A 14,218-nucleotide genomic window follows, 5' to 3' on the forward strand; every position below is an offset into this window, starting at 1 on the left:
TTTGACTTCACAATTATTGCTAAGTGCAAATCTATTTTCTTCCATAAATGTACAAATTATTACTAAAATCTCAATATCAAATATTTAAGCGTTTTCTTATAAAAATGTGTATATGTGTATTCATTTCCTTATTAGAAGCAAATCTGTTACACCTGCTTCTTTTGTACACACAGGTCCCTCTTTACAAACTTTTTCTATGCAAAAATTCACCTATCCAAACATGAGGAATTAGTACCCAAACCTCAGGGTACTAACCATAGATTCAGATATGCAAACAGAGAGCATTATTTTCCTTTCTTATTTGCTTTTTGCTGGTTGGTTGAGGAATGGAGGGAGGGATTGGACAAATGAGCATTTCCCCCCCTGAGTTTTCTTGGGTTGGGAAGACTTGTCAGGGTCAAAATGCCACAGTCAGAAACGCATTAGAAATTTCCCCATAGGAATCAATGGAAATTGTCAACTCGTTATGTGAACAATTGCCTAACAAATGATTTCCAGGCAGGGGTGCCAAGCTGAATAAAATTGGAGGCGAGGGTGGCAGGTAAGCCCTGCCCGGCATAATCAATCACATGACACAGTGCGTGCACACTATTTGAATGGCAATGCCCATGTTTTATTATATTTTATGTATGTTAGAAGCTGCCTAGAGTGGCTGGGGCAACCCAGTAAGATGTGTGGGGTATAAATAGAAAAATTATCATTATGTAATGGGGGCATCCCTATTTCCATCGAATAAATGTTGGAGGGTTTGCTCATCCCTTCTTCCCTGGCAGGGAGGAAGGTACCATTTTGTGGTTTGCCTCAGGAGCCAAAATGTCTTGGGCTGGCCCTGGCATTATCAAAGACTAGAGTCCACAGCAGGGCTCTTGATCTGCTCAGCTCCTCTTTTGTTCCAGTGGGGTTTGTGCAAGAGAATGTGCCAGCACGCCCTATAGGTTGGCTCTTTCTTGCTCCCAGTTAGGAAAGCCTCTGCTATGTCAGCTGCGATAGGGAAATTAGCTAGACTAGGATGGGATAAGGCTTGAATTATTGCCTAGTATCCTGGGGCTCAGGCCCTAAGAGACAAAAAGCTTGGGTAGTGTCTGTCACAAGGGGGCAGACTCAGAGACTGAAGATACATTTGCACACGAGAAATATCTCTAGTCTTTACAGTCCACTAGAATATTGCAACCTGAATTTGCCGGTGTGAGTCCACTTGGTCCAACATTCCCTTTTACGAGAAGAGGAGTCTATAATTTAAAACATGTAGATAATGCCTTCCAGGGTGCTTTTTAGACAGAAGCAAGTGGAAGGATTTGAGCCAAGGCCTTCACAGGCCTGGGGAAGCATAGCTGCCAAGTTTCCCCTTTTCTCGCGAGGAAGCCTATTCAGCATAAGGGAAAATCCCTTTAAAAAGGGGATAACTTGGCAGCTATGTGGGGAAGGGAATTTTTATTGCCTGCCAAAGGGGAAAGCATTGTTGGGAGCAGTCCATTCTAGGATAGAGAGAGGATAATTGTTTTTTCCCCTCCCCCTCCCTGGACTCAAACTGACTCTAACAGCTTCACCAAGAAAGACAGCAGCAGCAGCAGTAAGTGATGGAGCTGGTGGTGATGTTGACATGAAGCGGTGGGAGGAATGTGGGTCCAGGACGCCATTCAGGAGGGTGTGTGTGTGTGTGTGTGTGTGTGTGTGTGTGTGTGTGTGTGTAAAATTACAGCAAGGGTGTGGAACAGGACCTCTAATGCCTTGTGTGAATTCTGTGCAGAGGAGAGGGGGCAGCCAAGCTGCAGGACTTATTATCACTGCAGCATCTCAGTTTTCAAAGGGCATCGCAGAATTTCAGTACACACTGCCCACTTCTCTGAGCGGTGAAATGTTCCAGGGAGAAGGCTACAGTTTGGATATGAGAGGGAGGAGAGAGAGGGCTTGCCGTTTATTTAATCATGCTGCCTTTATAATTTTCAAATACACGAGGAAGCAGTCTCCTAAAAAGAGGCAGCAGAAAACCCAGTTTCCACTTGCTCCAATTGAGCACATCAGGAGAAGAGGAAGCGGGGAGGGGGGGGGGAATAAGCGCTCAGGCTCCACCTCTGCAGGAAACTCCCCAGGGGCATTAAGAAGAAGCATCAAGGTTATTTTGGCAATTCCCGAGCCATTAATTCACACCTACCTTCTGCTCTGCTCTTACCAGGGACAGACTTTCGTAATCTTTGGTAGTGTGGCACCCTGAGTGAGGACAAAATTTGCTGCCCCAAACTGGATCTTCACAATTTTGCACCCCCTCAACTCAGCATCCTGTGCAAGGGAACCACCGTCACTCCCAAAATCCGGCCTTGGATCCATGCTTTAAAGCTTCATGTCTGAGCACTCTTTTTGCCCTGGAAAACCTGCTCTTTAAACAACATTTTGGGAGCAAAATAAAAGGGTGCTTTAAAGCACAGACTGTGCCTGTAACGTGAGAGGAAAGGTAAGTGTTGATATGCCCACTCACAGGATGAAGAACAAAGAAAGGTATTGTGGGGACCCAGGTGGTGCTGCGGGTTAAACCACAGAGTCTAGGGCTTGCTGATCAGAAGGTCGGCGGTTCGAATCCCTGCAACGGGGTGAGCTCCCGTTGTTCGGTCCCTGCTCCTGCCCACCAAGCAGTTCGAAAGCACATCAAAAGTGCAAGTAGATAAATAGGGACTGCTCCGGTGGGAAGGTAAACGGCATTTCCGTACGCTGCTCTGGTTCGCCAGAAGCAGCTTTGCCATGCTGGCCACATGACCCGGAAGCTGTCTGCGGACAAATGCTGGCTCCCTTGGCCTATAGAGCGAGATGAGCGCTGCAACCCCAGAGTCGGACACGACTGGACCTGATGGTCAGGGGCCCCTTTACCTTACATCATGGGGGGGAGGCCATGTGGCCCTCCAGAACTACAACTCCCATCATTCCTGACCATTGGACATGTTTGCTGGGGTTAATGTGAGTTGGAGTCCAACAACATCTAGAGGGCAAAAGATTCTCCAACGTTTCTTTAGAGAGAGATAGGAGGACTTAGGCTGAATCCATACCAAACAGTAAAAGCACATTATTTCCCCCCAAAAAACACCTGTTCCAGAATTCCTTTTGATTTTGGGAGCTTGAAGAAGGGCATCACGAGTTCCCTAGAGGCAGGCAAATATAAAGGTCAAGGTCAAGGGATGTGACTTGGTCCACTGACCTTTGTGACAGGAGGAGGTCCATTCTCTAGCACCTGCAGCTCTGAGTGGACCCCATCCTGCCTGATCTGGCAATCCAAGCAGGTCCCTGGAAAGGAGACTGCCTGGGAAGTCTCAGTGCCGCAGGTGACACCAGACACCTTTTTCTCCAGGTCATCAGGCCACCAGGCATGTGAGAAGGGAGACGGGGCAACAAAATGTAAAAAGGCTTTTTGAGCAACCACCCTATTAGGAAGGCTACGGTGTTTCAGTTATTATAGTGGGGGAGTGGGAGTCAGTGTGTATGTGGTGTGTATAAAACGAGGCATGGTTTGAGTAAAGTGGCTAGAAGAGAGATGCTTGTGTGGCATCCCTGAGGGTGGTAGGCAGGAGATTCAGGACAGACCAGAAAGTGCTTCTTCACGCTGCACATAAAGGGGCTCAGAGCAAGACACTCAGCAAGGTTCAAAGGTCTGCTTCCACATTCAAGATAGGCTAATTGCAAAAAGACAAACTTAGGATGGTGACAAATAAATAAATAAAATAAAAACTGAAGCGCTGCCATCAACATAGAACCAACTACTTACTTTATTAGAAAGGAAATGAAACTGTATCTATAAGCATGTAAACACTTCTTACAATATCTCTCGGTGTGCAAAGTCTTGTGATGGCTATACGAATAATGTTCTTAAGGAATAACCACAGTCATCTGCACTGGGTTGTCAAACTTTTGAACTGGTCCCTTTAGCTGTGCTTTTAAGAACCATTTGACCTGCAACAATTTTACCATCTTCCCCATCTGACAAAGGAAGGAAATCTGAGCCTCTCACAGAATCACAGCATCCACACAGCCCTGGTGATAAGTTTGTGATAAGCTTCCTTGGTGCCACATCAGCCTCCTTCCTGTCTTTCTTTCTCTCTTCATCACTTATCTCTCCAGTCCATCCCACCATCCCAAACTAGAAAACTTTCGTTGCCATGGCAACGTGACCCAACTACTCAAGTCTCCATCTGCCTTAGGAGCTGTTTTAAATTTAGATGTGCGTGTCTCCCTGCTTCCCTGCCCCCTCTGACACAGTGCAGCAAGCAGAGCGAACATGAGAGGCCGTCAGGTTCTGCTGGGGTGGCTGCTTGTGCCTTTGCTACTGAGAAGGGTAGGGCAGCTACCCTAAGAAGGAACAGCTGTAGCTCACATGCAAAAGGTCCAAGGTTCAATCCCCAGCATCTCCAGGTAGGGCTAAGAAAGACCCTCTCCCAAAACCCTGGAGAGGCAGCCACTGTGGCAGGCAACACTGGACTAGGTGGGGCGATAGAGCAATAGGACAGGTTCCCATGTCCCTGTTTTCTTCTGTAACTGGGCCTTTGACAGAAGCTGCAAACATTAGCAAGAGGTGTTCCTCTTCACGATGTGAAAAGGGTTGCTCGCTGCTTTCTGCACTTAAACACTGCTGTCTAAAAGCACAAGAGCAGGGCATGCTATTGTTTTCTGGACCATTTGCAACTCTTGCACACTAGTGATATGTGGACAGGATGGCCTTCTCTTCACCTAACTGTGATCTGTGTGCAATGCAATTCATGCAGAAGCCATGTGGAACAATATACCTAGTACAAAACATTGATTCTTCAGACTTTAAATTGCATGTGTATCATATTTTATATACAGTGGGGGGGGCCCTCTTGCTGGCCCTCTTATTTGATGGGGAGGCCATTTAAAGCTAAAATGCTAATAGTGTCGGGAAAAGGCTTCAGTGTTCAGGCAAAAACATTTATGGATCCCTATAACTACCAGTCTCTTCCTTGTGGCCCCAGAATATGAATCCAAGTGCACACAACTCTACTACTCATCATTTGACACTACTGTCCTTCCTGTTAGGTAAAGGCAAAGGGACCCTGACCGTAAGTCCAGTCGCGGATGACTCTGAGGTTGTGGTGCTCATCTCACTTTATTGGCCAAGGGAGCCAGTGTTTGTCCGCAAACAGCTTTCAGGTCATGTGGCCAGCATGACTAAGCCGCTTTTGACTAACCAGAGCAGCGCACAGAAACGCCGTTTACCTTCCTGCTGGAGCTGTACCTATTTATCTACTTGCACTTTGACGTGCTAGGTTGGCAGGAGCAGGGACCGAGCAACGGGAGCTCACCCCGTCACGGGGATTTGAACCGCTGACCTTCTGATCGGCAAGCCCTAGGCTCTGTGATTTAACCCACAGCGCCACCCACGTCACTGTCCTTCCTGTTACCATCCTATATTTGCCAGAACAATATCCCAAATTCTACACACACACACACACACACACACACACACACACGAAACAAGACTCAAAACTTGAGCAAAGCTGACACATGCTAAAGCAAAGAGTATAGATGTCATAGCTCAACAGGATCTCTCACGGAGTGCACAGATATTGGTGCAGAATTAAAACAGTGCTAAATCTGAGCCATCCTCGCAAGTGCCCTTCAAAGTCACAGCAGTAGGCAAAGGAATGTGGTGCAACATTAGGCAATGGACCCATTAGGACATATGCATATCAGGGACATATGCATATTTCTCCTGGGAGGCAATTCATTAACAAGAAGTATGCTACCCTTCACCACACAGCTTAAAATGTCTGGTCATGTTGTACACCCGTGGTTCTGGATCCCTTTGTGTCCAGGCTCTCCCTGTCCAGTGAGGAAGTAGAACTCATGACTCCAGTTTTGCCAAAGGCTTTTATTGTCTGCCAGATTGGAATGGTATATAAGGCAAGTCACTGGTTGCAAGGATCAGCAGTTACATGAGAGGTCAAAGGTATGGCGAGGTACAAGTTTAGAACTAACAAGCCTTCCCTCCGTGCACCTTCCTTTTGAAGCATGGGTTGGGCACAGCATTTAGTGTGGCAAGTGGCTACAGTCTCCAGACTGGGCGAGCAAACAGACACTCCTTTCCAGCAGGCTGGCTAGGCAAGGACTGTGTACACCAGTGCTGGTGTCTCTGTGTCTTTTGTAAATCATTTCAACCTAAAAGTTCACTTTGCCAACTCTCCTGCAGCACTGGCTAGTAGCATTCAACAATTCTATGATTCTATGATTCTAATTCACTACCGCCACCTACAGTGGTTGCGCTCACCAATGTATATCATGTACAAGCTGCTAACACAATATTTGCAGCTATGTTATCATCTGCACCTGCTAAAGAATCTATTGTTGCACCACTAATGATCAAATATGAGTCTTCCCCCATCAGCAATCGGGAGGAAGTTGAAGACACTGAAAGCACTATGTCCAAGTCAACCACATCTGGTAGAACATCAGGACATCAGGACTTTATGAAAGTTGCTTCCAAGTTCATAAACCATGACCCAAATGACAACGACTTAGAACATTTTCATCAAAATGGCTGACAATATGTTAAACGTAGAGCATGTTTTATGTTTCCAGGATATTTTCAGCTATTACTAAAGTGCCCCCTACGGCAAAAGAATGTAGAACTATTTACTGGAAAAAGCCAAATGAGACGCATTTGGAGCAATCCTTTCACTGTAGACATGCTATTGGGGGAACTACTCAACACCTACTTTGCCTCTGCCTTCAATGCCCAGCCTTGTGATAATAGAATAAATGATGCAAGGAGCAAGCTGCAGCCCAGGATAGAAAAAGAGGTGGTAAGGGATCACTTAGCTACTTTAATTGAATTCAAATCTCCAGGGCCTGATGAGCTGCACCCAAGGGGGCTAATGGAGCTCGTGGGTGTACTCGGAGCCTCTGTCTATAATATATGAGAATTCTTGAAGAAGAGATGAGGTCCTTGCAGACTGGAGGTGGGCAGATGTATCCAGCTTCAAGGGGGGGGGGGAGAGAGAGAAGAAGACCCAGGCAACTACCAACCGGTCAGCTTGACATTGATACCAGGAAAGGTCCTAGAACAGATACTTGAACAGTCAGTCTGTGAGCACTTAGAAAAGGATGCTGTGGTTTACTAAGACCCAGCCTAGGTTTCTCAAAAACAAGTCATGCTAGAAAACTTTGATCTCTTTTTTTGATAGCATTGCAAGCTTGCTGGATCAGGTGAGATGCTGTGGACATGGTGTATCTTGATTTCAGTAAGACTTTTGACGAAGTCCCCCATTATATTATTGTAGAGAAGCTGGTGAAATAGGGGCTGGATGAGGTAGTTGTTGGGTGAATTTGTAGCTGGTTCCTTGTCATCCCGGGGAAAAGTGACAAGTGGGGTGCCATCCTGTACTGTCCTGGGCCTGTTGTTGTTCAATGTCTTTATAAATGACTTGGATGAAGGTATTGAGGGGGTGCTCAACAATTTTGCAGATGACACCAAACTAGGACTGGTAGCTAATGCTGCAGAAGACAGAATCAGGATTCAAAATGACCTTAAGAGATTGGAGAACAAAATGAATTTCAATAGGGCAAATGTAAGATTCTGCAAATAGGCAAGAAGAACCAGCTGCACAAATATAAGACCGGGGGGGGGGGCGGCACCTGGCTTGCCATTAGCACATATGAAAAGGATCTAGAGGTCTTAGTAGACCACAAGCTGAAAATGCACCAACATTGTGATGTGGGGTGGAAGGGATGAAAATGCTAAAGCTGTTCTAGGCTGCATCAGCAGAAGTATAGTGTCCCACTCTATTATACACCTGAAATACTGTGTCCAGTTCTGGGCACCACAATTTAAGAAGAATATTGACAAGCTGGAACATGTGCAAAGGAGGGAGACCAAAATGATCAAGAGTCTGGAAACCAAGCCTTATGAGGAACAGCTGAGGGAGTGAACTGAGAGGAGATATAATAGCCATCTTCCAATATCTAAGGGGCTCCCACAAGGAAAATGGAGCAAGCTTGTTTTCTCCTGTTCTGGAGGGTAGGACTCAAACCAATGGCTTCAAGTTACAAGAAAGGAGATTCCAACTAAACAACAGGAAGAATCTTCTAAGAGTAAGAGCTGTTTGACAGTGGAATGGATTCCATCAGAAGGTGGTGGACTCTCCTTCCTTGGCGGTTTTTAAGCAGAGGTGGGATGGCCATTCATCTGGTACAGAGAATGCCTGCGATTACTTTGTGGTGAATGCTTTGGGACTGGTTTTAAGGACCGTAGAAAGGGGGTGCAACTATTATGCAGTGGTGACCATTATGTGGTGAAATACAGTACTTTAAGTTGATATTCCTGCATTGCAGGGGGTTGGACTACTAGGGACTCTTGGAGTCCCTTCCAAAACTACAATTTTATGATTCTATGATGCTATGAAAGTATTAGAGAACTTTGACTGACAAACTGTGGAAACTGCTGACTTCTTCTATGGGAAAAGCAATATCCAAGGCAAATGAAAACTCTGCAAAGTTCACAGCCTCTGCAGATGCAGATGCAAAGAAGCGGACTGTGAGTGCCTGCTCATTTCCTGCAATAGTGGTTTTGAATAAAGTAGCATATTATTTTTCTTTAAACAACACACAGTCAGTATGTGGGCCCAAGATGGACTTTCAGTACTTGACTCTAGCTGCCCACAAAGAATTTATGCAGTGCACTTAATTGCTGGCACTTTGGCATTGTCCACGAGATGTGATAGTGTGGAGCAAACCAGAAATTATACCATTTATGTAATGGCAAAACTCATCACAAACTCTGATGATGAGAAGCTGTACTTTCTATGTGCCAATGAACCCTGCAGCCATGGTGCAAAATGAATGCTGGGGGTGGCCAAAGATCCCTACAGCAAGACAGTTGGATCTGCAGTATCTTCATGCATGCATCGTCCTTGGTCACAGACAGAGCATCCATCAATGTGGGAGAAAAGTCAGGTGAGAGTTATCTTCCTCTCCAAAATCAGGGGTGATGATCAATAATTTTCTGTCCCCCTGTTGACGATCTGATGTGGAGTCCACAGATCTAATCTTACATAGCGATGAACACATCTCAGCCAGTGAAGCCGAGTACATGCTCCAGCAGCTTGTAGGGCTGAGCACATCAGCCCTCAGGTCCAGAGACCATCAAGACCTTGCAGAAGCCAGCCACTGCCCTCCCACTGTATTCCCGAAGCTTTTAAAGGTCAGGTGGGTGGAGGTTTTGTCATGGTCTGGTTGGCGGGAGGTAGCAGGCCCGCCTGAGGACGTCAGGACCAGGGGCAAGATGATGGTGTGGAAGCAGGAACAGGGTCCGGATGGTGCAGGGCTGAAGGTCCAGCAGCAAGCAGTCGCAGGGTCAAGGAACCAAAGGTTGGGAAGCAGGGCGTCACAGAGGCAAGGGCCCGAGGGTCAAGGAGCAAGGCAGAGGCGAAGGTCTGGGAGTTGAGGAGCAAGGCGTCGGCAAGGCGAAGGTCCAAGGAGCAAGGCGAAGGATCAAGGAACAGGAGGCCAGATGCAACAAGGCAGGGATCGCGTTGCTGTGGCAAAGAGCTGAAGGGAAATGCTGAGCTTTTATCCCTCCCAGCTCTTGCCCACAGGTGCAGTGAGTTATCAAGTGGCCTCACCTGAGTGGCCACTCCTTGCTTCTCCAGCACCAGCTGAGGCAGGCCCCAGTCCTGCAAAGCACTACAGGCCCCAGCACTACAGGTATCCTGCCCATACTCCTGACAGGTTTCCTTCTCTCTAGTGAGTTCAGTACTAGAGCCTGGGCATTTTTATCATTCTTAAAGAAGTCTGGGGAGGAGGCAGCAAGTGGGTTTCTTGCATTTGTCTTTGATTAGGTAAAGGACCTCTGGATGGTAAAGTCCAGTCAAAGGCATTAGGAAAAGCTCATACTTAGGTCTTTTCTACTTGTGATCTTTAGTAGGTACCAGAAGCATCTACAAGGAGATGGGATCACCATCCTTGATACAGAGAAGCTACATCAGTAAAATCAAAGCTCTCAGCACTGAAAGAACAGTTGCTGGATCAATGCTTTCAATGATGAAGCTCATGAGAAAATGCTCAATGCTTCAAGGAATTCAGCTCCTGAGAAAACAAACAAACTAATGCAAGGGACACCACCAGTAGGTATCTGAAAGGAGAGGTGTTGGTGTTGCCTGTAATGAAGTGGTTGACTCCTGTTGAGTTCTTGAATCAACATTTTGAAGTTGATGCTGAACTGTTGTTCAGCCTATGAAGCCTTTTGCCACTTTGCAAACTTCAGTAAACCTGGAAGAGGTTCACAAGGTGCTAGATGCAGACCTTGATCCGACAGAACTTTCTCTAGATTATATTATTATCAATTAGAATTGTATACTGCACTTCATCACAAGATATCAGGGTGGTTCACAGGATAAAAATACAAGGTAAAAATACAATAGTTAAAACAAAAACAACAAAACAATAACTCCCCCCCCACCACAAACACATTTAAAAGGCTGTAGAATATTAATCAGCCTTATAAAGCCAAGGATACAAATACAAAATACAAATTAACATATGACACTTCAGAACAATTTAAAACAACCCCACACACCTCACAAAGAAGCAACTCTCACCCAAGTTAAAACCCCATCCTCATTCAAACCATAATTTTAGCACAAGGGGGATGGCCCACATCCTTGTTCCACCCCCAAGAGTACCACTCTCAAAGGGGAGATCCCACCCTTAGGGCAGGCAGGCTTTATAGAGCTGCCCCAGCAACTGGTGCATGCCTGGCTGGAGCAGCAGGTGTTTCCAGTGCTGACTGTCTGCCCAGGGTCCTGGCCCTTGTCCTCCTAGCACAGCAGCTGGCAGGTCCTGGTCTGGAGATCCAGTAGAGGCCACAGGAAGATAATAGGGGGATACTTCAGCTTGACAACATTAGTGATGTTCACAATATGATATCACCCCTTTTGGTTTACTTTCTTGCATTATCTGATGTATACAGAAAGGTCACAATGTGTATGGTTGTCTTCTGGCAGCTGAGCCCCATCAGCACAAGCATCACCGTGAAGTCAGTTAACAGAAACAGATTCTCAGTTGATTCACAAAAGAAATACATATATAACTATCACTATGTGTCATAATGCATTGTACAGAATTCTAAGGCATCAATGATTTTTTTAAAAAATGAGAGCACAAAACTTCTGGAAGGAAAGATAGTTGGATAACCATTGACTGCTGAAACTCCATCAACAGAGATAACTGTGCGGTGATTAATGATAGTCAAGATGTAAATCTTGGTTGTTACACTCTCTTTTTGAAGACAGAAAGATCAATGAATTAATCTCAAATGCTCTTCATACCAGAGGGGCGTCTTGGAGTGAGGAACTGCCATCATGCCCACATAATAGCCCTGAAGGTTTGCCCTTAGGACATCAGGTCAGCTAAACCGCCCTTATTTTAATTACTTTTAAGATTGGGACGAATTACAATTCATGTGCTCTGTCTGCCAATTAATTTTCACCTAGAATGCAAATTGATTGCTGGCAGCAGAAGAAGCATTAACTAACAGACTGAAGAATAAAGCAAGACTGAAGAATAAAGAATTTTTAAAAAGTGTATCTTAGTTACTTGTGATTAAGAAAGGTTATGGATAAGATAAGAACGCTCTGGTTGTTAAGAATCTTCATTAATTACTTTTAACTCTCCACCATGCTTGAGAAGTGCTGGCTTTAAAATGAAACTGGGAAAGGAATGCACTTTTTTCTTAAAGCGACAGACTTACTCAAGGCAGAGACTGTTAAGGGGGAGACTAACAGAACCCAATACGGCAAAGGCACTGCTGAACACCCCACTGGCAGTTGGTATCAAGCAGCAATTATTGAATGAGCAATTAAAGGAGATACATAAACTGAGAGATGTAAAATGGTGAATAAAAATGGATCAAAGAAAGATCAAACCAAAGAATACACAGGAACTTTTGGGGGAAATACTCTTCAAGATCTGCCTGAATATGAGAGTGGAACGGTAAAGCGGGAGGCAACAGATGATGGAATGGAGAAGACTTCTACACAGGTGCCTGGAGGAGTGAAACAGACAAATGATGGAGTTGTGATGTTGGAGGAGTGGAATGAAACCATTGATGGAGACATTAAGAAACATATTGAGATGGCAGAGATGGAGGTGAGAGATAAATGATCCTGTTTACAAGTTGGAGTGAATTCAGAGGGGAAAGCCACCAAGTCCCTAGTGATTCTTCTGGGGAAAGAATGTAAGAAGCAGAAATGGAAGAAACTTCCTTTCTAAATTTGGATGGAAAATCATGGACAACAGGAAATGGGATCATAAGATATGGAGCTGGGAATGAATTAATGGATATACAACAAGTAAACACTGGATCAATTCTAATAATGGATGTTGGAATTCCCTGGAGATAAAGTTGCTATACCAGACCAGAGAAAAACTATTCTTGACATTTACTGATAATAACAATTGAAGAGCCCCTTTTGGACCTTTCGTGTGGAAAAGAACAAAACTCTTGAGATATCTGGGGTTTAAGATTTGGAAAAAAACACCATTTAGCATTTTGAGGAACAGCTGGCTACGGTATTACCCTGGAATATAGCTGGATACCACCCTAGAGTGAACACTGAATATTTTGAATCATCTTTATACAGTATACATAATTGACAGACGGAGAATTGGAAGTCTCTCTTACTTTTTATTATCTTTATTTCCTGTTTTCCTCTTTTTCTTTCTTCTTCTATTCACTTTACTCTTGCCTATGTTTTGTTTTTTGATGTTCTCTGTTCTGGGTTAATGAGGGTAAGCACAGGAGGTGACGGATGGTTGCTGAAGGACCCTGTGTGAGAGGCAGGGAAGATCTTCCAGGGTTGGAGGCTAGAGGAAGAAAGGTGAGAACTGAAAGGGTTTATCCACTTTTGTGTGAGACAAGAGTTAAGATTACCTCTGATGGGGGGGGGCTTTGTATTTTTTTCCTTCTTTTTTTCCCTTTTCCCCTCTTTCTCTTTTGTTTTCTTTTTTCTTTTTTCTTATTTAGATTTCTTTGTTTTTTATTGCATTGTATGTTGAAAAGTTTTAACATATTAAAAAGTTTCAATAAAAAAATTGCAAAACACAAAAGCACAAAGCACAAAACCAAAGACACATTTAAGAGAGCAGGTGTGGTTTAAGGGGTTTCCCCCCCCACAAGAGGCTTGCAAGCAAAACTGCCCATAACACCCAGACCCAGATCGTGGCAATCTGACCGTTTTGAAACAGAAGAAATGTGAACGTGCTCATCATAATGTGAGAGGAGGCACAATGGCACAACTGTGTGATCTTCTGTTCTGTGTTTCTTTGTGGCGCTGTGGGTTAAACCACAGAGTCTAGAGCTTGCTGGTCAGAAGGTCGGTGGTTCGAATCCCTGCAACGGGGTGAGCTCCTGTTGCTCGGTCCCAGCTCCTGCCCACCTAGCAGTTCGAAAGCACATCAAAATGCAAGTAGATAAATAGGGACCACTCTGGTGGGAAGGTAAACGGCGTTTCCGCGGCTTTGTCATGCTGGCCACATGACCCGGAAGCTGTCTGTGGACAAACGCTGGCTCCCTCGGCCTATAGAGCAAGATGAGCGCCGCAACCCCAGAGTCGGACACGACTGGACCTGATGGTCAGGGGCCCCTTTACCTAATAAAGTAATCAATCCCATAATATAAATGGTTATGAAGTTGTACTCATCTTCATTTTCTATTTCTTTTATCATTTCTCATTTATTTCTTTTTTAGAATGTACCTAGTTCTTTATTAAATCCCATATAGTCAATTGCACAAAAGCATATTTTCATACTGGACATTTTTTTTGACTGAGCACATAGTGTGTCTCACTGCCAGGGCCGTCTTAAACGCCCCTGCCGCTGTGGTGCGCCGGATCTCTCCGGCGCCCTCCCGCCCCGTTTCCCAGCGCGGTGGGCGGGTGGGCGCAGCGGCGGGCGGGCGGGCAGGCACAGCGTGATCTCTCCGGCGCCCTCCCGCCCCGTTTCCCAGCGCGGTGGGCGGGTGGGCGCAGCGGCGGGCGGGCGGGCAGGCACAGCGTGATCTCTCCGGCGCCCTCCCGCCCCGTTTCCCAGCGCGGTGGGCGGGTGGGCGCAGCGGCGGGCGGGCGGGCAGGCACAGCGTGATCTCTCTGGCGCCCTCCCGCCCCGTTTCCCAGTGCGGTGGGCGGGTGGGCGCAGCGCGCAGCACGGCTCCCACAGGCGCAGCTGC

The sequence above is a fragment of the Zootoca vivipara genome, chromosome 15, assembly GCF_965207765.1.
Source record: "Zootoca vivipara chromosome 15, rZooViv2.hap1.1, whole genome shotgun sequence".
Classification (NCBI taxonomy): Eukaryota; Metazoa; Chordata; class Lepidosauria; order Squamata; family Lacertidae; genus Zootoca; species Zootoca vivipara.